The following is a 24,382-nucleotide window of genomic DNA, read 5'->3' on the forward strand; positions in this document are numbered from 1 at the left end:
AAGACATTCTCTCTACCCTCTGAGTGTTTAATAATTGAGTCTATGAAATAAACTAACAGTAGGCAGATTTTTTTTTTTTTTTGAGACAGACTCTTGCTGTGTTGCCTGGGCTAGAGTGCCGTGACATCTGCCTAGCTCACAGCAACCTCAAACTCCTGGGCTCAAGTGATCTTCCTGCCTCAACCTCCTGAGTAGCTGGCACTACAGACATGTGCCAACAGGCCTGCCTAATTTTTTCTATTTTTAGTTGCCCAGCTTATTTCTTTCTATTTTTAGTAGAGATGGGGGGGTGGTCTCACTCTTGCTGAGTCTGGTCTCCAACTCCTGAACTCAAGCAATCCTCCCCCGCATCAGTCTCAGTTGTAGGATTACAGGCATGAACCACCATGCCTGGCCCACAATAAGTGGATTAATAGGAGAAAAAGCATACAAATTTATTATAGGCACCTGGGTATTACGTCAAAGAAACTTGAATATCCCCAAATCCAGTGATATCTAGAAGCTTGTATACCCTCTTCATAGGAGAGAGGGGAGAGGGAGGTAGACAACTTAGGGAAGAATCAATGATTTTGGGGAAAGATGAATGGACCCTCAGAAGAATAGGTGACAATCTGTGACAAAGTCTGCCTGGATTTGGTGTCCACTTCTATTCTTCTCTCCTGTGACATGAGCCAATCTTGCTTGATTCATGAGATTCATGGGAAAGGGATTCATGACAATTAAGGTCCTTTTGGCATTCTGGTACGGAGCAGAGCGGTGGCAGGCATAGCTCGGGTTGGCGGCATAGCAGGGGTGCCACTCGGTTTCCCCGGACACTCCTCCCCCTCAGGCGCCAGCCCCACCCCTCCGACAGCCTAGCCGATCCTGTCCTTCTATCCCCTGCAGCGCCAGCCTGGGGCAGCTCCAGGTGCCCCTCAGCAGAACCTCCCCGTCATGGGCAGCCAGAGGTCCAAGGCTCCCCAGGACGACGTAACCGCCGAGGAGGCAGCAGGCGCTTCCCCGCCCCCCCCCCCCCCCCGTGAAGGCCAACGGACAGGAAAATGGCCAGGTGAAAAGTAATGGAGACTTATCCCCCAAGGGTGAAGGGGAATCGCGCCCCCCCACCCCGTGAGCAGAACAGATGAGGCAGCCAGGGCCACAGGCGATGCCATTGAGCCAGCATCCCCTAGACAGGGCACTGAGGCTAATGGGGAGGCCCCCCCGAGGAGACCCCCAAGAAGAAGAAATTCTCTTTCAAGAAGCCTTTCAAATTGAGTGACCTGTCCTTCAAGAGAAATTGGAAGGAGAGTGGCGGGGATTCTTCGGCCTCCTCACTCACAGAGGTAGAGAAGGAACAGGGGGAGATTGGTGCCTGCAGTGAAGACGGCACTCCCAGGAAGGGAAGGCTGTTGCCACCCCTGAGAGCCAGGAGCCCCAGGCCAAGGGGGCAGAGGCTAGTGCTGCCTCCAAGGGAGGAGACACAGAAGAGGCAGGGCTCCAGGCTGCAGAGCCGTCCACTCCCTCGGGTCTGGAGAGTGGCCCTACACCTGCCAGCACTGAGCAGAATGAGTAGTCGGATAGGGACAGGTGGACAGGTGGGTGATCTCTAAGGTGCAAAAACTGTGTTGTCCTTGTGAGGTCACTGCCTGGACCTGGTGCCCTGGCTGCCTTCCTGTACCCAGAAAGGAAGGAGCTGTTGCCCCCTCCCAGCCACATCACCTCTCCTCCTCTCCCTCTTGTGGATTCTCCCATTAGCCATCTGGTCATCCTCTTAAGACCAGTTGAAGATGGTCCCTTACAGCCTCCCAAGTTAGGTTAGTGATGTGAAATGCTCCTGTCCCTGGTCCTCCCTCCCTCCCTGACCCCACCCCTGCAGAAGGCAATTGTTGATTTTCCTCTCCAGTTCTTTTCCAAGTAGGTTGTGTTTACTCCCCAAATCTCTGAGCCAGAAGTGGGGTGTTTATACTCCCAAACCTTGAGTGTCCAGCCTTTCCCCCTGTTGAGTTTTTAGTGATTTTCTTAATGACACCTGGGCTGGGGAGGACATTGCCCCAGTCTATGTTTTTATAAATGTCTTTCTCAAGTTCAAACCTCCAGCTTGTGAATCAACTGTGTCTCTTTTTTGACTTGGTAAGCAAGTATTAGGCTTTAGGGTACGGGGAGGTCTGTAATGTGAAACAACTTCTTGTTGTCTTTTTTTTCTCTCATTGTTGTAAATAACTTTAAATGGCCAAACCCCAGATTTTTACTTTTTTTCCTAACTGCTAAAACCATTCTCTTCCACCTGGTTTTACTGTAACATTTAGAAAAAGAATAAATGTTATCGTTTTAAAAAAAATTAAGTTCCTTTTGAGGAATGTATTTAGGCATGTAAGGGAAGTTTACAGAGTAGACACTTACACTCAGCAATGTGAAAAGTGACAAGTGAAGATAAATGCCTGCATGTGTGGCAGAAGGTTTGGGTGAGGATTAAGGACTCTGGTTTAGCTGTGGTGATTTTTCCTGTCTATTTAACTCCATATTCCATTAGCTGAGTTCCAGTTTTCTATTGGACTGAAAACACAATAAGGGCAAAATTTAAATGATTATTTTCTCTGTTGAGTTAAATAGAATTGTGTGTGAAGGCTCATAGTAAAGTTATGTAGGGTTGTGAGAGGAGAAGCTAAAGTTTTAACCTCTATTTATTTTCCTTTCTACCAATTTCTCCAAATGCGTGGTACACATGTTGTTTATTAGTTTATAAGGGGCTCATAGAAGAAAAACCATTTCCAGTGTTTTATGCCAAGCACAGAAAAAGCACCTGTATGTTTCTGATAATTCTTTGCTTCTTAAAAGTAGGATTGCCACTACCCTACCCCCAGGCACTTCCCTGGCTCCATACCAGCTTCCTTTGCTCCCATTTTGGTTCTGTCCTACTCCATGAAGTTTTAAAAACTGCATTCTTGGAGTCTTTCCTTTTGTATGAATTTTAACAAATCATTTATAAAGAGGGTTGAGAGGAAGAGGCAATCTAGGTGAAAATGATGGCTCAGGTCAGTAGAGTTGGTGAGAAAATGTTGGATTCTGAAAGAAGTACAGATATTTAATTTTATACTTTTGGTGGTACACATAGAATGGACCTATTTAGTTCTTTAAATAGCTACTTTAAGTTCCATTGTGAGGATATTTCAATATTTTTCCAGTTTCCAATGTTTATTATATTTATAAAAATTTAGGTGATTTCTTATTATATTAATATGTGTCTATTTGTGTTTATATTTCTGAATAACTAATATATTCACATAGCTAAAATATTAAATTATACAAATAGATATACAGTGAGAAGTCTGCTGTCCACCCCTGATGGCCATATATCCTGCTTTGCCTGGTACAGACCCAGGCATAAATCATTGTCCTGGCATAATTATGAATAGCCCCTTCTTTCTCTCAGAAATGTATTAGTTTGGATGATAAATTATACAGACACTCTACTTAGATCCCTGTTTCTTCACCATGCTGCTACCCCTCCCCATTCAGAAGCACCTGTGGTATCATTGTGTATCTGCCAGAGGAATTTTATGTATATTTTGTAAATATATGATATGCATGGGTTCTATTTTTTGCATATTTTTTTTTTTTTAGAGACATGGTCTTACTCTTATGCCTAGGCTGGAGTGCAGTGGTATGATCACAGTTCACTGCAGCCTTAAAATCCTGGGCTGAAGTGATCCTCCTGCCTCAGCTTCCTGAGTAGCTGGGACTACAGGTGCCCATATCATCATGCCCAGCTAATCTTTTAAATTTTTTCTTTCTTTCTTTTTTTTTTCTTTAGAGATGAGGTCTCCCTTTGTTGCTCAAGCTAGCCTCAAACTCTGGGGCTCTAGCAATCCTCCAGCCTCAATTTCGCAAAGTTCTGAGATTACAGATGTGAACTACTGTGCCCAGCCAATTTTTTTTTTTTGCATTTTTAAACAAATGAATGTATCCATGCTTTTTAATTTAAATTTTTATTTTGAAAAAAAACTTAAACTAATAGAAATAAAAAGAATTAAAAGGAACTCTCAGCCAGCAAGGTGGTTCATGCCTATAATCCCAGAACTTTGGGAGGCTGAGGTAAGAAGGTTGCTTGAGAATAGGGGTTCAAGACTAGCCTGGGCAACATAGCAAAACCCTGACTCTACAAAAATTTAAATATTAGCTGGACATGGTGGCCCATGCCTGTAGTTCTAGCTACTAGAGAGGCTGAGGCAGGAGAATCACTTGAGCCCAGGAAAATCACTTGAGTACAAGGCTGCAGTGAGCTATGATCATGCCACTGTACTCTAGCCTGGGCAACAAAGCAAGACTCTGTCTCAAAAAAAACAAAACAAACAAGACTACAAAACTCTCTATTTACCCTTTACCCATAATCACTGATTTTAATATTTTTCCACATTATAGTTTATCAATTTCTATTCTTCCCTCCCTCTCCCTCTCCTTCCCTTTCCCCTACTTTCTTTTTTCCTTCTCCCTCTATCTTCTGTCCTCCTATGTGTAAACTTTTTTTTTTGTTTTATGATTTTGAACAATTTGAGGGAAAGTTGCAGGTACCATATCCCTACTCTATTTCCTAAGAACAGGAATATACATTTAGATAACCACAGTACAGTTATTAATTCAGGAAATTTAACATTTATACATAATCCAATTTCTTCACTTGCCTGGTGATGTTCTTTATAGCACCTTTTTTTCTGTCAAAGATCTTGTTTAGGATTATAGATTTTTATCACTATTATATAACTTTTTTATCATCTTAACTCTGGAATGGTTCCTCAGGCTTCATTTGCCTTTCTTGTGGTTATCATTTTTGAATTATACAGGCTAGGTAATTTATAGAATTCTCTTGGCTTGGATCTGTCCAAAGTGTCCTCAAGACTGGGTTTGAGTGATATCTTTCTGGTTGGTACAACATAATTTTCACTGTTGTCATCCCCAAAATGATGTTTTATAACCACATCATTCTTTTAGCATTTACCTAATCATCAGGGAAATGCAAATCAAAACCACAATGAGATAATCTCATTTCAGTTAGAATGGCTACTATCAAAAAGACAAAAAATAACTAATACTGACCAGGATATGGAGAAGAAGGGAACTCATGTACACTGTTAGAAAGAATGTAAATTAGTACAGCCACTCTGGAAAACAGTGTGCAGATTTCTCAATAAACTACAAATAGAACTACCATATGAACCAGCAATGCTTCTACTGGCTATTTATCTAAATGAAAGGAAATCAATATACTATTTAGCCACAAAAAGAATGAAATTGGCTGGGCATAGTGACTCACACCTGTAATCCTAGCAATTTGGGAGGCCGAGGCAGGAGCATCTCTTGAGCCTAGGAGTTCAAGACCATCCTGGGCAACATAGTGAGACCCCATCTGTACAAACAAATTTTAAAAAAATTATCTGGGCTAGGGATGTATGCCTGTAGTCCTAGTTACTTGGAAGGTTGAGACAAGAGGATCATAGGAGTTTGAGACTGCCGTAAGCTATGATGGTGTCACTGCACTCCAGCCTGAGTGACAGAGAGAGACTCTGGCTCAAAAAAAAAAAAAAAAAAAAATTGAAATTCTACCATTTTTGGCAACATGGATGAGCCTGGAGGGCAGTATGCTAAGTGAAACAATAAATCAGGAACAGAAAGTTAAATACCACATGTTCTCACACATGTGGAAATTAAGTTGAACTCACAGAAGTAGAGAGTAGACCGGGCCTGATGGCTTACGCCTGTAATCCTAGCACTCTGGGAGGCTGAGGTGGGAGGATTGCTTGAGGTCAGGAGTTCAAGACCTCCAGCCTGAGCAAGAGCAAGACCCCATCTTTACTAAAAAAATTGAAAGAAATTAGCTGGACAACTAAATATGTATATATTAAAAAAATTAGCCGACATGGTGGTGCATTCCTGTAGTCCCAGCTACTTGGGAGGGTGAGGCAGTAGGATTGCTTGAGCCCAGGAATTTGAGGTTGCTGTGAGCTAGGCTGACACCATGGCACTCTAGCCCGGGCAACAGAGTGAGACTCTGTCTCAAAAAAGAAAGGAAAAAAGAAGTTCAAGATCAGCCTGAGCAGGAACGAGACCCGTTTCTACTAAAAATAAAAAAAAAAATTAATTAGCCAGACAACTAAAAATAGGAAAAATTAGCCAGGCGTGGTGGCACACACCTGTAGACCCACCTACTTGGGAGGCTGAGGCAGGAGGATTGCTCGAGCCCAGGAATTTGAGGTTGCTGTGAGCTATGTTAACACCATGGCACTCTAGCCTGGGCAACAGAGTGAGACTCTGTCTCAAAGAAAAAAAAAAAAAAAAGAGGTTGGGAAGGGCAAGGGAGAGTGGCTAAATAGAGGCTGGTTAAGGGATGCAAATTTATAGCTAGATAAGAAAAATAAGTTCTAGTCTTCTGTAACATTGTAGGGTAACAATAGCAATAATTTATTTTATACTTCATATACCTAGAAGAGAGGAATTTGTATGTTCTCAACATAAAGAAATGATAAATGTTTGAGGTGGTGGATATGCTTATTACTCTCATTTGATCATTACAAATTGAATACAGGTATTGAAATATTACCCTGTACCCCATGAATATGTATAATTATTACATGTCAATTAAAAATTTTAAGAAAAAGATTCTCATAACCTCTTCCCTACTCTCTATTTTTCTCTCTCTTGATCACTCTCTTGCACTCTATGTGCTTCTTTTGCTCTGTCTCTATCTGCCTTTCTCTGGGTGTATGTGTCTCTCTCTGGCTCTGTCTTATTAATTTACTTATTTCCCTATCTACTAATTTACATTAGTATGGATTCATGAATACATATTTTATTTAATGTGCTATAATCTCTTACTATTATTATGTAAATGCTCAAAGTTTCCCTGATTTGACTAGTGGCAGCCCTTTCTAGTGTTGCCTGTGTCCTTTGACATGCCTTCATCAGTTATTTTAGTGCTGACCCAATTTTAGATTCTGACCCAAGGATATATTCCAAGCTCATCTTGTACCTCTCCTGTCCCTACCATGGAATCAGCCATTTTTTCTCAGGAGTCTTGGTTCCTATTAGTAGAGAAAGGAAAGTTATTTAGGCACTAAGATCTTAGTGCTATTGATACACTATTGTTTTTAGGTCCTTTCAAATATACAGGATATAGCTTGGTGTGGTGGCATGAACCTGTAGTCCCAGCTACTTGGGAGAGTGAGGCAGGAGAATTGGTTGAGCTCGGGAGTTTGAGGATGCAGTGAGCTATGATGATACCACTGTACTCTAGCCTGGGTGACAGAATGAGACCATCTCAAAAAAAAAAAAAAAAAAAAAAAGAAAGAAAGAAAAAGAAAAATGTATCAAATATACAGGATATAAAGATATATACTATATATATAACTACATATTTATATGCATATATATGTATAGTACTATATATATGGATATATGTGTGTATGCATATACATATATTCACATATTTATAATGATACTTTCATGCCAATCCACCCCATAGGGTTTTTCCTGGCCTTCGTCCGTCCATTCCCTATTTGTATAGCCTCCTTCCACATTGAAAACTTTCTCTCCCAGTAAGGATCTCCCCCCATTTCTGTAGTCTTCCCTTCTCCCTCCCCTCCCCTTCACTTCCTGTGTTCCACTTTCCTCCTATTAATTGCTAGACCAGAGGATCACAACAAAGGCATCTTAGATTTGCTATTAAACTTTCAGGTAGGTGTGACAACCTGTCTGCCTCCTGGGAGTGGTAGCCTGTCTGTCTGAGTCCTGGGTGGCAGAAGCAGCCCAGGGCCCTGGACTGAGGCCTAGTCAACCTTCTGTGGGGCTACCACACCATTTCATATGCAAGACATAAACACATTTTCTTCCAAGTTGGACCTGGCATTTCCTTTTCTGTCGGATGGTGGAAAACATGAGAGCAGGGTCCATTTGGTGAATTTTCTGTCAGTATCAGTTTCTGAAACAAGAAAAAATACATATTTTTCAAATAAAATTAAATCAAGGTGGTAACAAGTTTGACCCACAGAAAAGGATCAGCTCTAACGTGTAAATCTATTATGTATTAATAAAAAATTATTTTTTTCTAGATTAAAATAATAAAAATTATGGCCCAGTCACCTCCCTCAGAAAAGCCTGTTTGTTCTAGACTGACTTTTCACTGTGATTGGGTCTCTGAGTAAATGCTGAATAAATGATCTACCAGTTTTAAAATTTCAATGGTGGGATGGACAATTTTATTGTTTTACATAGGAGGCAAAGGATATTTTATACATAGATATTTTCCTTCATTTTGCCCTATGTCCTAGTTTAAATTCTCAGAATATAGATTACTATCCCCAAAAGTCTGTATCCTGTTTCATCTATACCTTATTAGACTAAGTTTAAACAAATTTTAAGAAGCTTTTATAATTGAGAGTACATTGCTACAAGCTATTTTTAAAAATTTTATACACTTTGATTACCAGGAACTTGACAATTAGTTTTGCTGCTTCTGTTGTTTGTTTATTTGTTTGTTTGTCTGATAACACTCCCATTCTTAGCCCCTGTCTATATTAATAATGCTGCCAGGAATGTTTTTCAGTTTCAATTTTCTTCTTTCCTGATTATGTTAAAGAAAAACAGATGTGGATACTAGTTATAGGACACATTGTCCTAATTAATAACTATTGCAATAGGGAAGAGAGTCCAGCATGAACTGAGCTCAACTTTGATCTATATTGAGGTGATTGGGTGTTTTAAAGGGAGGATCGGGGCGTAAGGACAGAGGTGAGTAGGAGGGTGCTCAGTAGAGTCAGGGAAGAAAAAAATTACAAAAAGTCAAGAAGCGGGCTGTCCATGTGAAACCCATCTGGGGGTGCTAGCTGGTACTTTTTGCAATGAGGCTCCTACTCTCCCTCAGAGGCAAGGATGGGGGTGGGGGGTGGAACAGAGGCCCTATCTTCATGTGTTGGCTGAAACAAACAGTAAATTCTTTTGGTAGCCTTTATTCTCAGGCAGACAGTTTAAGGAGAGGGTAGGATCATCTTAGGGATGTGGTCTGGAGCTGTTAGAAACTATATTAGTGTTTTGTTCAAGTCATTATAGGCCAAGGTTAGTACCTAGTTAAAAAGAGGCCTCAGAGGAACCTGACTGAAGTTTGGTCAAGGAGAGAGCCTTTGTCAATGTGTCTGCTGGCAGTAAGCCTCATTGAGTCTGTAATCTTGAAAGTTTACTTTTTGCCAGACCCTTTGCCAATTGTTGGCAGAACATCTATGGCCCTTGAGGAGTGGTAGTTTGAAGAGAGAACAAGGAATCAGACATTCCTGATATCTATGAAAGTGCAATGAGCTAAGTACAATGTGTTTAGGAACTCAGAGGAGAGTGGCCAGGAAGGGATTCTTAGGGAAGACAGTGGTTGAGTTGGAGCTTAGGGTGAGCCCAGGTGTAGGGGTGGAAGGATTTGGTGGACATTCATATACAAGGTACCTGAGCATATCAGAGGGACTGCCAAAAGAGCAGAAGACCTGACTCACAGACTTAAGGAGGAGAAAGGGAAAAGGAGGAGACAAGGTGTGGGTCTGACAGATGGGAAGGCCCATAGAGTGGAGGGTGCATGGCATGCATTGAAGGATTTTCATCAGAGTGGTCCCCTGACAATATGTGGGTAAGTCTGCAGGCTAATTGGGAAAACAGACAGATGGGATCATAGAGACAAATTTAGAGACTAACTCAGTCTATATTAATTTATAACAGGGGTCAGCAAAGTACAAGTTGTGGCTAAATCTGGACTGTTACCTACATGTGTATGCTTGTGTAGGAACCAAGGCCCTTGGCCTCCTAAAGGTGCACTGAAATATCACTGACATGAGGCAGATAACAGATTTGAGCACAGTACAAATTTGGACCAACAGACTAGCAAATAGTTGTGGTCAGGAAACTAAGGACAAAATAAATACTTTACTTACTTTTAATTATCAATAACTTATAAAATACTAAACAGAACCAAAAAAGTTTCCCTGGAAAAGTAATATTAGTAATATATTGACTTTTTTAGTATTTAAAATTTTTTCATCTAGACTTTTCATGTGAATTTAGTATATTTGCTCATATGCGAAAATTCTTTGCATTATTTTTTATTGTGCTAAAATACATTTTACCTAAAATTTACCATCTTAAACATAATTCACAGGCATTAAGTACATTTATATTGTTGTGCAACCATCACCACCATCCATCTCCAGAATTCTTTTTATCTTGTAAAACTGAAAATCTGTACACCTTAAACAGTAATTCTGTTTTCTCCATTCCTGCAGCCCTGCAACCACCATGCTACTTTCTGTCTCTGACATTTGACTACTTTAGTTCCCTCATGTAAATGTAATCATACAGTATTTGTCCTTCTGTAACTAGCTTATTTCATCTGTATGATTTCCCCAATTTTTTTTTTTTTTTTTTAGACAGAGTCTCACTCTGTTGCCCAGGCTAGAGTGCTGTGGTGTCAGCCTAGCTAACAGCAACCTCAAACTCCTGGGCTCAAGCGATTCTCCTGCCTCAGCCTCCTGGCTGCCTCAGCCACTATGCCTGGCTAATTTTTCTATTTAGTAGAGATAGGGTCTCACTCTTGCTCAGGCTGGTCTCGAACTCCTGAGCTCAAGTGATCGTCCTGCTTTGGCCTCCCAGAGTGCTAGTATTACAGGTGTGTGTCACCGTGCCAATGCCCCCAAGATTCATCCATGTTGTAGCATATATCAGAATTTCCTTCTTTTTAAAGTCTGAATAATATTGTATGCATACACCACATTTTATTTATCTGTTCATCCATCAATGGACACTTAGTTTGCTTCTAACTTTTGGTTATTGGGAATAATGCTGCTATGTACATGGATGTATAAATATCTTTTCAAGTCCCTGCCTTCAGTTCTTTTAGAAATAACCCAGAAGTGAAATTGCTTGATCATATGAAGTTCTGAGACCAGGTCTTCATTTATGAAGGTGACTAAGTGAAAACATGGAGAGACCAATGCCATGCCATTGAAAGAAGGTTTTTATTACTTACATTTCTCTAGGAAGGGGGTACTCCATGCCACATCCCATAACATGACAAGTGCCAAGTTTCTGTCAGAAGGCAGAAGATAGGAATGAAGGAAAAATCCAGGCCAAAGCCTTTATTGAGAATTCCAAGGAAAAGACAAGGCAAATCAGAGTGAACAGTGTAGGATTAGCTAGTTTAAATAATTCTGATTGGCTTTGGGCTATAGGGATGGTCTTTAGTAGCTTGGTACCTGGCTTGGGATGATTGAGGGTAGGGGAAATATTGGCTGATGAGAGTTAGATAAGAAGGTGCCTGAGGCTATGGACTATGTTTATTTGGTTGGGATATGAAAGATGTACTCGTAGGCAAATTGTTATCTTTAGGGATTAGCAAGCCTTGGGAGGGGAAATCTCCCAGGGTTTGTAAGCACCCTTAAATACCAGAGCATCAAGAATACAGAAAATAAGGCTGGGCATGGTGGCTCATGCCTGTAATCCTAGCACTCCGGGAGGCCGAGGCGGGCCGATTGTGTGAGCTAAGGAGTTCGAGACCAGCCTGAGCAAGAGCAAGACCCAGTCTCTACTAAAAAAAATAGAAAGAAATGATTTGGACAGCTAAAAAATATATATAGAAAAAAATAGCCGGGCATGGTGGCACATGCCTGTAGTCGCAGCTACTCGGGAGGCTGAGGCAGAAGGATTGCTTAAGCCCAGGAGTTTGAGGTTGCTGTGAGCTAGGCTGAAGCCACGGCACTTTAGCCAGGGCAAAAGAGTGAGACTCTGTCTCAAAAAAAAAAAAAAGAATACAGAAAATAAATTAATATAATTGGCTCTGTAATGAATGGATGCCAAATAAACAAATGCAGAGACTAAGAAACTTGGAACATACGATACTATTTTTTGAAATTCTTTAAGGAAACCACATACTGTTTTTCATAGTGGCTGCACCATTTTACATTTCCACCACACTGCACAAGGTTTCTAATTCTGCACTTCCTCACTCACACTTATGTTCTGTTTTTGTTTATTCTTGGTTTGTTTTTATAGTAGCCATCTTAATAGATGTGAAGTGGTCTCTCATTGTGGTTTTGATTTTCATTTCTATAATAATTAGTGATGTTGAACATCTTTTCATGTGCTTACTGGCCATTTGTATGTCTTCTTTGGAGAAATTTCATTTAATTCATTTGCCCATTTTTAAATCTGTTTATTTTTATGTTGTTGAATTATAGGAATTTTATATGTATTCTGACTATTATCCCTTTGTTAAATACGAATTTTGCAAATATTTTATGGCATTCTGTGGGTTGCCTTTTCAACATATTGATGATGTCCTTTGATGCACAGAAAGTTTTTAATTTTGATGTATTCCAATTTATCTCTTTCTCTCTTTCCTTAGCTTTTGGTATTATCTAATGAATCATTGCCAAATCCAATTTTATAAAGCTTTTTTCTAAGAGTTTTATATTAATAGCTTTAGCTTTTCATTTAGATCTTTGGTCCATTTTGAGTTAATTTTTGTTTATGATGTAAGGAAGGAGCCCAACTTTTCATTCTTTTGCATGTTGTTATCCAGTTTTCTCAACACCATATGTTGAAAAGACTGTCCTTTCCCCATTGAATGATCTTGGCACCCTTGTAGAGAAATCATTTGACCATATGGGAGGGTTTATTTCTGTGCTTGCTATTCTATTCCATTGGCATATGTTTTACATTCTTTTTTTAAAGATATCTTTTAGGCCAAGCGTGGTGGCTCACACCTGCAATTGTTGTACTATGGGGTGCCGAGGCGGGAGGATTGCTTAAGCCCAGGAGTTGGAGAATGTATTGAGCTAATTGTGCAACTGTCCTCCAGCCTGGATGACAGAGCAAGATCCCTTCTCTAAAAAAGCAAAACAAAAAAAATGTTTAATTTTTTTAGTTTTTACATTTCAAAATTAGCACTCCTAATATGGCTTGTAGGAATAAAAGCAGTGAGGAAGATTGTTAATGACACTATTCTGACCAGAATTTCCTAAGAACTTTGGTGCTATGGTCCAAGTGTCTAGGGCAGGCATCAGCAAATTTTTGTCTAACAGGCCAGTGTGTGTATCTATGTGAATAAGGAAAAGAGAGATTTATTTTAAGGCATTGGCTTACATGGTGGTAGAGTCTGGCAAGTCCAAAATCTGCAGAGTAGGCTGGCAGTCTGGAGAGCCAGGGAAGACTTGTGGTGTTAAGTCCAAAGCCAGTCTGGAGGCAGAATTCCCTCTTCCTTGGGTTACCTCAGTCTGTTTTCTGTTAAGGCTTTCAAGTGATAGGATAAGGTCCACCCACATTATGTGGGGTAAGCTACTTTACTCAAAGTTTACTGATTTAAATGTTACTGTCTCCCAAAAAACACCTTCACAGCAACATCCAAGCTGGTGTTTAGCCAAATATCTGGGCACTACTGACACACAAAATTAAATGTTACAAGCCTGGGAAATAGCAAGATCTTGTCTCTACAAAAAAATCTAAAAATTAGCTGGGCATGGTGGCATAGGCCTATAGTCCCAGCCACTTGGGAGGCTGAGGCAGGAGGATTGCTTGAGCCCAGGAGTTTGAGGTTGCAGTGAGCTATGATGATGCCACTACACTTTAGCCCAGCAGCCAGCAGGCAACAGAGTGAGACACTGCCTTAAAAAAAAAAAAAAAAGAGAGAGAGAGAGAGAGAAAGAAAGAAAAGAAATTTAAACATGACAAATTCACCTATTGACCTAATGTCAACAACATGGCTCCTATAAGCATCTCCTTAAACTGTACTTAATCTCCAAATAAAGACTTTAACAAGGTCATACTCCTGCCTAACATGACACAACTACCTTGCATACAGCTAAAAATGCACTAACCCTTTCCCCAGAAGAGGATGCAAAGTCCTTGGGTGAGAATTACTTTTCCTTGTTATCTTGTAACTTAAATACTGTAATGCAAAGGTAACAACACCTAAATACTATGATATAAAGTCAATATATCTTATATATTAAATAGTAAGAGGATAAGAGAAGAAATAAAGTAATGATATTTTATACACACACAAACCTATTCATAAAAAAATAACGATGAAATACTTATGACAATTACAGTCTTGATTTCTGTAACTGGCCACATGGCGGCAGCTGGTATTTATAATTACCTTTCTCTACTACACATTAAGTATTTCCATTGCCCTCAGCAAGCGCCTGAGTGGATTGTGATTATTTACCTGGTGGGTTGATCCAAACGTTCATTCCTGAAGGGTCTGGGCCATCCTTGTCCTTTCTGAATTGGGTGGTTGTAGCTTTCCCTTCACTTAAATCACAGGGCTTGATAATACTAAAAGCCACCTAAGGGATCTCCTGCATTTCATATATATTTATCTTTACTTCCTTTGTGGAGTAGTAGTCCAATTTCCCCTTAGTAATGAGGATCAATAGACAGAGTCTCACTTTGTTGCCCGGGCTAGAGTGAGTGCCGTGGCATCAGCCTAGCTCACAGCAACCTCAGACTCCTGGGCTTAAGCGATCCTACTGCCTCAGCCTCCCGAGTAGCTGGGACTACAGGCATGAGCCACCATGCCCGGCTAATTTTTTTTGTATATATATTTTTAGTTGGCCAGATAATTTCTTTCTATTTTTAGTAGAGACGGGGTCTCGCTCTTGCTCAGGCTGGTCTCGAACTCCTGACCTTGAGCGATCCACCCGCCTCGGCCTCCCAGAGCTAGGATTACAGGTGTGAGCCACCGCGCCCGGCCCCTTCTTTGCTTGTTAATTCTAAGGCTTGAGTGGTTGAATGTCAGTCTTAACTTCCAGTTCAGTGGAATCACTGTTGTATCTACTGGTGGAAATATTTCTGCTGTTGTAACTAAGACCTCTAGGTCATCAGAACATAAGATCATGGGGACAAGAAACAAAAAATTTGCTAGTGGGTCAACTAGGGGTAATAGTGGATGGTACCACTCCATTTCCATCTCTTGGTTTCTAGACTTGTAAATTTGTATACGGGAGAAACATCATCTTATACTGGACACTGATTCAAAGTATGTACAGCCTCCTGGAGAACCTTGCCCGGCCCTGCAAGGTATAATCATATAGCTGGGTCTGTAATGGATCTTAAAATGGATATTCCACAATTTTATCAAATCCTCTGGCTCAGAATGGTAGGGAACATGGTAAGACCAGTGAATTCCATGAGCATGAGCCTATTGCTGTTCTTCCCTTGCTATGAAGTGAGTTCCTTGGTCAGAAGCAATTCTGTATGGAATTCTATCATGGTGGATAAGGCATTTTGTAAGTTCATGGATGGAAGTTTTCATGGATGCAGAAGCACTGCATGCAGGGAAGGCAAATATGTAACCAGAGTAAAGGTCAATTCCAATAAGAGCAAAATGCTTTCCTTTCAATGATGGAGATAATTCAGTGTAATCAACCTGCCACCATGTAGCTGACAGATTCAACCCAGGGAATAATGCCATATCAGGGACTCAATTTTGGGCTCTGCTACTGGCAGATTGGGCACTCAGAGGTGGCTGTAGCCCGATGGGCCTTGGTAAATGGAAGTCCATGTTAACCTCCATCCCTGCAACCATGGTCACCTTTTTCATGAGCCAGTTGAGGCAATGACAGGGGTAGCTTGGAAGAGCCTGACTGGTATCTACATGACGAGTCATCTTACCCACTTGATTATTAAAATCCTCCTCTGCTGAGTTCCCCCTTTGGGTGGGCATTCACATGGGACATAAATATCTTCACTTTTTTTTGAAGGTGTATCCATATACCTCTTTCCTATGCCTCTTATCACCAATTTCCCAATTGAGTTCCTTGCAAGTCCCTGGCCATCCAGCCAACCATTAGGCAAGCCCATGAATTGGTATATAATTGTATGTCTGGTCATTTCTCCTTCCAAGAAAAATAAACAACCAAGTACACTGTTTTAAACTGTAACCACTGGGAGGATTTCTCTTCACTACTGTCCTTCAGGGAGGTCCCAAGAAAGGGTCTGTAGTGAGGGACATATCCATTTCTAAGTGATGTCTCCATAACATGAAGAACCATGAGGCCAGGGCCAAGTCTTCTCTTCTGTTGTCTGATTGAAGGGAACTCCCCAGGAGCCTACAGGTGCAGGCTGGAGAGAGAATGCTGTGTAGCACTGCAGTCCTCAACCCCTGGGCTGTGGACCAGTACTGGTCCATGGCCTGTTAGGAACCAGGCCCCATGGCAGGAGGTGACCAGTGGGTGAGTGAGCAAAGCTTCATCTGTATTTAAAGCTGTTTCCCATCACTCATATCACCACATAAGCTCCACCTCCTATCAGATTAACAGCAGCATTAGATTCTTATAGGAGTAAACTGCTCATGTGAGAGATCTAGGTTGTGTGCTCGTTATGAGAATCTAATGCCTGATGATCTGAGGTAGAGCTGATGTGGTGATGCTAACACTGGGGAGTGACTGAAAATATAGATTATTATTAGTAGAGAGGTTTGAGTGCACGATAAATGTAATGCACTTGAATCATCCTGAAATCATCCCCCCACCCCCCCAGTCCATGGAAAAATTGTCTTCCATGAAATTGGTCCCTGGTGCCAAAAAGGCTGGGGACAGTGGTATAGCAGGAGTGGGGACCATGGGCATTTGAGCCACTTCTTCATGTAACTTAGCCATGTCTTCATGGCTTGTTCTGGCCCAGTTTTGTATATATCACTTCTTTTTAATTATGGAGTGCTGCTGTGCATGCCTAACTTTATGGCTCTGTGGGTCAGATAACACCCAGTTCATGATGGACAGCTCAGGTCACATGGTTACTAGGTCCCATAGTTAAGTTCTTCATCTCTTTTAATGTCTAGTAGCAGCCCAAAAGCTATTCCTCAAAAGAGTAGTTACCTACAGGGGATGGAAGATCTTTGTTCTAAAATCCTAAGAGCCTGAGCTATGATTCATCTATATGGGCCTGCAAAAAGCTCCAAACAACATTACTATCTGTCACTGATACTTCAATCATCATTGTATCTGCCGAATTATATGACCCAAGAGACAGAATTCTGCACAGCAGCCTGGACCTGTTACAGAGCCTTTTCTAATTCTGGGATCCACTCAAAACCAGCAGATTTTCAGGTTATCACTGCAGCACTTGAGCTGGGAATTTGAATCCCTGAGCTCATTTTCCCTCTACTTTGTCCAGTGCATTTAGGAGCAACCAGGAAATCTTGTATTCATTAGTTTGACAAAAATGTGTGGAGTATCATATACTTGTTCACTCAGAACCTTGCCTCTTATAAGTATTTGATCTGGAATATCCAATGGTAATATTTTGTATATTTCAATTGCCACATCATACTATGGACTCTTCATCCATATTGTCTTGAGTGCTGGAGATAATTAATGCCTTTAAATATAGTCAAATTGGAGAACCAATTCCAGAAACCCCAGAACTAATTCAGAAAATACAATCTTAATATTTTGTCCCTCTAGAACCAGTCCTGATATCAAAATCTGTTAATCATGGTTCTCCACAGAAACAAAGAGAACTACCAGGATGAATATATTAGGTCTCAGTGTCTCTTCTCTTCTCTCTCCCTCTCTTTCTCTGAATTGACTCATATGATTCTGGAGGCTACCAAGTCCAAAAATCTGCAATCTTTAGGGTGGGCAGAGACTCAAGGAAGAGTTAATGTCACAACTCTAGACTCACGGCAATCTGGAGACAGAATTTCATCTTCTATGTCTTTGATCTTTCTCTTACATCTTTCAATTGAATGGAAGAGGTCCGCCCACATTAAGGATTTAATCTGCTTTATTCAAAGTCTACTTATTTAAATGTCATAACATACCATCATAGCAACATGCCAGTTGGTGTTTGACCAAATATCTGGGTACCATGGCCTAGCCAAGTTGATACATACAGTTACCATCACAGTCAGATAGCAAATATTTGTGGCTTTGTGAGCCATATGGTTTATGTTACAACTACTCAACTGTGCAGTTGTAGTCATAGACAATATGTAAACAAATGGGAATGGCTGTGTTCCAAGAACACTGTATTTATAGACACTGAAATTTGAACCTCATGTAATTTTGACATGTCACAAAATAAACTTTTGATTACCCACTCCCATCACCCACCATGTAAAACATACAGGCAGCTAGCATGATGGCACACCTGTAATCCCAGCTACTCAGGAGGCTGTGGCAGGAGGATCACTTGAGATTGTAGTAAGCTGTGATGGGACCTGTGAATAGCCAGTGCACTCCAGCCTGAGCAACATAGCAAGACCCTGTCTCTTAAAAAAAATGTACAGGCAGCAGGTGGGATTTGGAGTAGTTTGGTGACTCTCAAGGAATCTCTTGCCCAAAATGTGGGCACAGTGAGAATATGTGCAAAGGCCATAGGTGAAGACGTTTTTATTTTGTTGCATGTGTTCCAATTTGTACATTTTCAAGAGCAGGTACTTTCTTTTCCTGTTTAGCTTCTTCCTGAACCTGTCCTGGGATTTTCCAAGAAGTCTGCTATTAGGACAGTCTTCTTCCCGCTGCCCGCCCCCCAGATTAGGGGGTTAGAGCAAAGATTTCTCTTTCCTGGTTAGGCTGCCCCTTGCTTGCTTTCTTGTGGGACAGATTATGCATGTAGGGCAAAGTCTGGAACCTGTCAGCTGCTCTTCTTACCCAGTGCTTTGAACAAGGAAGCCTGTTGAGGCAGTTCTCAAGCTCCAGTGCTCAGTGTACATGTCCAGTTTTGTGCTGTCATTTATCTTTTTGCTTTGGCTTTAGGTTCATATATTTGCATTTATATAAACTCTTTGTGAAATAAAAATTAATTAAATAAGGCAGCATAGGGTAGTGGTTAACAGTCAGTTCACTGGAACCAGAATTCTGGGTTTGAATCTGGGTTCAGCCACTTGAGAGCTGTGTGATCTTTCTTTCTTTCTTTCTTCCTTCGTTCCTTCCTTCCTTTCTTCCTTTTTCTTTCTTTCTTTCTTTCTTTCTTTCTTTCTTTCTTTCTTTCTTTCTTTCTTTCTTTCTTTCTTTCTTTCTTTCTTTCTTTCTTTCTTCTTTTTTTTTTAGGAAAGCATGAAAATGAGGTTTATTGAGGAGAGAAATTTAGGATTATAGGGCAAGAGCAAAATATAGGTTTACAGAGTGTGATACATATGTCACAGATGATGACTGGACCCATTTTCACAGCAAAGGGAGAGCAAAAGGAAGGGGCAAAAAGAGAGATTGGCTATGGTCTGCATCTCATTTTATAGTGCCCAGATAGGGACCTCCCTCATGGTTCAGAGGTCACCATGGAACCACTTTGATTGGATAGTTAAGACCTGAGCCTTAAGTACACATGTGGGTTCTGAGTCACTTTCTGGACTTTATGGTACCCATCCTGCTTGGCCTGTGGGCTACACAGTCCTCTGCATTCTTTTGCAGCTGGCACGCCAAGTTCTGACTGGCAGATTCATAGGGTATTCCCTCCTTCCCCAGGTATGGAGAATTAGCGTGGGACAGGACCAGGATGGGGGAAACAACACCCACTTTCATCCCTAGGAGACCCAGAATCCCTCACTATCTACCTAACATTCCCCACTCTGTATTCTAGAGGCCCAAATCATTGGATAGGGATGTTGACTCATCTGGCTGCTTTGTGCTGAGTAAGGGGTGATGATCCCTATTAGGGTGGCTTCTTGTAGGTTCTCTGGGGACACTCTAGGGGACTTCAGTATATGTTTTTTACAGATTATTGTAGTTGCAGGTGTGAGGAGGGAGGTAGGCACCAGGGCTGGCAGAGAATGTAGGACCATTTGTAGCTTGATGGCCTCTAGATGGGATGAAATAAATTTAGTTAGAAAATGTATAAGGATCAGTTCCGATATAAGAATTCCCAGGATGCGAAGTGATGTGGTGACCAAGGGACTTACTAAGGACATCCACCAGGGCCTAGAGGTCTCATGTCATGTCTGGGGATTGAAAGTAGGCTCCAGGATGGTATCAATGTTGTCTGGAACCCGTACTTACTGGTTAACAGAGAAGCAGCACTGTTCTTTTAGGAACAAGAAGGTGCCCCCTTCTGCTGTGGTTAGAATATCGAGGGCCCACCAATTTTGTAAGGTGACCCTGTTAGTGAATCTAACTGTTCCTGTAAGAGGGAAAATGTATGGCTACTTTTCACTAGGGCTTGTATGTGCTACCTCCACAGCCAAAGACTGCTGCAGGCCCAGGGATGTGCCTCCTGTTGCTACTCCAGCAGTGGTTGCTGTTCCTATAGAGACAAAAAGTGGCAGTTTGGTTTGCCAGGACAAAAGGTGTCTTGCCCATGGATAAACAGTTTGTGCTACTTACCTGAATGAGCCATAGCGGGAGGAGTCCGCTTAAGCAGGCATTGGAGATCCTTCAAGGGAGTACACAAGTATTTGCTTCTGATGTTGGAGTCCTTTTGTCCATGGGGGCCAGATGAGTTTCACTTTGGTCTTTTTGTGGCTTCATCCGAGAAGGAGAGATCCCATTAGATACACCTGGGACCTTAATAGAAGTTGGGGTAGCAAGTAAGACTGGATAAGGACCTTTCCACACCAGGGTTAGCTGGGATGTGGGGGACCCATCCTTCTACTTGTTTGATAAGCACTAAGTTCCCTGGCTGACAGAAAGGACTAGGGGAATAAGGATCTCTAGGAAGTAGCTCATGTTCTTATAATGTCTGCAAGAACCAAGCTACCTGAAGGGCATGTTTATGTCCAGCTGTTTCCTGTGAAGCCAAGGCAGGACTGTTGTCATTCTGTAAGGACTGGGGGAGGCCAAAACAAGATCTGATGTCCTCCAGAAGTCTTCAAGGAACTTCAGTGTCCATTTCAGTCCTGCAAGCAAAAGCTTTAACCCAATGAGTAAAAGTGTCAGTAAACACTAATCAGTACTTGAGTCCTCTATAGGGAGGCATTTCAGTGAGATCTATCTGTGAGTCCTCACTGGGGTGTGTCCCCTTTCATTGTGTTGGAGAGGCAAGTTTTGCCCTCAAAGCCCCTCAAGGGATATTGGTTTGGCAGATAGTACAGAATGAGGTAACTTGTAAGAGTCCCATGAGGCTGGGTTCCTCCTGAAGGTAGAAAGAAATCTACACTTGCAGTTTAGAAATTAAGTCACATACTAGCAGGTTGACAGGACGAGATCACTTCCTCACACAAACAAAGCAAAGGGTCAGTAAAGAATTTTTTGGTAGGGACCCTGCAGGTGGCAGCTAGGCCAGTCAATTTTCTTTTGATTCTGGGGCTGCCTGAGACTCAAGCTCAGAAGTTCTGTTACAGAAAACAGAATTAGTGGCAGCCACCATGTTGTCCAGGGATGTGGTAGCATCCTGGATAAGCTTCTGGAGATTTTTCCTAATATCTGGTGCTGCCTGGGTCAAGAATTTGTCTTCTAATATCACCCATCCCTCAAAGGAGTTAAGACTGAGAATGATTTGTGTCTCTATTGCCTCCCCCAGCCAATCCAGGAAGGCTATGGGGTTTTCCTCAGGCCCCTGGGCTATGGCGGTGACTTTGGAATAGTTGACCACCTTTTTCCTGGTGGCCTTGAGGCCAGCCTGGACGCATACTAGAAAATGTTCTCTCTCCTACCTCTCTTCTGAGGATTTAGTATCCCACCCCGGGTCAGACATGGGCACCACTGTTTTATCCACTGGATATCTAGGATCTAAAAGATGTAATCTGGTGGCAAACTTTTGTACCTCCATTAACACTCTGGATTTCTCAAAATAATTTTAAGTCTGGCTTAGAATACATGGACATCTTTCCAAGCCAAGTCATAGGCTAGACACAAATGCTTGAATGTCTCTACATACTTATCAGGGTGATTGATGTAGCTTCCCAGATCCTGCTTTATTTGTTTTAACCCCACTAAAGGGCTTATCAGCCAGGGTTGGTCTGAATTCCCCTGCTGTTTCCACCAAGGGCAGAAGTGGAGTTGCATTTCCTCCTGCTGGAAGTAGAGACGGCATCACCTTCCCTTTGTAGGGCCCCCTTCAGGCCTCTCTGGGTACGGGGGCAGCTCAGAACCAGTGTGAACTTGAGGAGGATCTCTCAATACCATAGTCTTACTTGGCTCTGTATACACCTTGCACCACTAAGAGTTCTCCCCTAAATAAAAGAAAGCTTATACATATAGTATTTCGGCACATTCTTCTTCCCTCTTGCAAAAGAGAGTCAATTGTAAGATGGTGGATGATTTAAGAGTCCCATGTGGTGACCACTGTTCTCCGCTGTCCAGCTTGCACTGTGGTCAGGTGTTTGTGCAGAATAAGATCAAATGTTAGAGTGTCTGGATTAAACTTGTCCCAGTTTGAGAGAATGCACCCCAAAGGGGTGTTAGGGAAAGTAAGGGGGGGAATAAAAAAAAGGAGAGACTTTGCTAGCAGGGGTCAGTTAGAGCTGGGTTTCCTTAAGTAATAACCTGGACCACGTGGCCGAGGATCAAGTAGGGGGAAAGGTAGTAACTGGGTCCAGTCAGAGCTGGGTTTCCCCAGGTAACAACTTGGACCACATGGCCTATGGGCAAAGGATAAAGGGGAGAGGCTATACTCACTAGGATCTGTTAGAGCTGAGCATCCCCACAAAGCCAAAATACAGGTCCAGATGTCTCTTTTCTGATTCACAGGAAGAGGGGCTGTGCACAACCCCTCCAACCTAGGAGCCTCTCATTGTTAAGCACCAGAGCAAGGATACCTGTTGGTGAAACAACCGAGTTTGTTTGTAGAAGCAACAGTGCTTAAGTGGTCATCCACAATAAGGAAGGTGCTTCATGGGACACAGTCAAAGAAGCAGCTTGAAGGTGAAGGAGAAAGGCCCAATAAAACCAGGGGTGTAGGTATTTAACTGTGTCCCACGTGGGAAAGACATGGTGGGGATAGACGCAGAAGAGATGATTCAAGGTAACCCAGATCTCGTCATGTACAGGCATATCCACGGGCTATATAAACTGTTGGCTTCTAAAAGGACCCTAACAAAGTAGGCCTTAACTGAGGCCCACTTTGCTTGTTACAGGGTGTACAAGTTCGCTCTGAGGGAGTGAGCGAGGAAATGCTGATAAAACCAGGGGTGGAAACATCATTAGCCTTAACACAGGAAAGGGACTTTTCTTTCCCATCAGATCCATTGCCCAAAACAGTGAAAAGCCCATAAATGCAAAAGTTACAGCATAGACTGGCATGGTCACAGACTTTATAAACCCTTAGGTCCTAAATGGAACTAAGTCTCATCTTGCTTATTGCCGGGCATACAGGTTCACTCCAAGCGTGTGAGCCAGGCACTAGATGGCTTAGGGTAGACAAAACCAGGGGAGGAAAAACTGTTTTAGCCTTAACACAAGAAGGGATCACACACACCTCATCAGATTGAAAAGAAAAGTACATTATCAAAACCAATGAGAAGCCCAGAAACACAAAAGTGATTGTGCAAAGCCCTTTTCCCCAAAGAGAAACAAAATGAAAGACTTGTCCCCTACCACGAGGGACACATTCCCAAACTCCTTATTGCACAGCTAGGTTTAGCCAAGAATTCAACCATGCAGTCTGAGAAATGGTGAGGGTGGAAAAGCAAAAGCGAGCACCAGCACCCCCTCCAGTGCTGGCTTCAAGGCAGGAAGAACCAAAGTAGGAGTGTTACAGAGAAAGGCAAGCTGGCTTGCCTACACAGAAACATCCAACTCTTGGAAATGGCGAGGGTGGAAAAGTGAAAGCAAGAGTAGGAAGAACCAAAGTGAGAGTGTAACCATGGAGAAAGGCTTGCCTAGGTAGCAACATGCGGGTCACACAAATGGCAGAGGTGGAAAAGCAAGAGCAAAGGGCAAGAAGACAAGACTCAGAACAAGCCTTGCTTGGGGAGAAACATCTGAGTCGCAGAAATGGCGAGGCTGGAAAATGGAAAGCAAGGCCAGGAAAACCCAAAGTGAGAGCGTAACCATGAAGAAAAGTGAGCTGGCTTGCCCAAAGAGAAACATCCGAGTCACAGAAATGGCAAGGGTGGAAAAGTGAAAGCAAGGGCATGAAATCCCAAAACAAGAGCATTATGGAGACAGGCTTGTGTAGAGAGAAATATCTGAGTCATACAAATGGCAGGAATGGAAAAGCAAGAGCAAAGGGCAGGAAGACGCAGAGCAAGACTTGCCTAGAGAGAAATATTTGAGTCATGGCACCAAATATGTCAGGGTTTAGTCTGAAAATGTTGCTTCTTGGCGCACCCATGGCCAAAGAATGACCTGACACTCCAAAGTTAGGAAAGCACAAAAATGAAGTTTACTGAGGAGAGAAAGAAAGGATTAAAGGGCAGGAACAAGATACAGGTTTACAAAGCATGATACACACACCACGGATGATGACCAGACTCCATTGTTGCAGCAAAGGGAGAGCAAAAGGA

General features: G+C 42.0%; 1 pseudogene; it reads left to right on the forward strand.

Annotated features, from left to right (window-relative positions):
- Positions 1–933: 933 nt before the first annotated feature.
- Positions 934–1,552, forward strand: LOC123645053 (annotated as a pseudogene).
- Positions 1,553–24,382: the final 22,830 nt, after the last annotated feature.

The sequence above is a fragment of the Lemur catta genome, chromosome 9 (genome assembly GCF_020740605.2).
Source record: "Lemur catta isolate mLemCat1 chromosome 9, mLemCat1.pri, whole genome shotgun sequence".
Lineage (NCBI taxonomy): Eukaryota > Metazoa > Chordata > Mammalia > Primates > Lemuridae > Lemur > Lemur catta.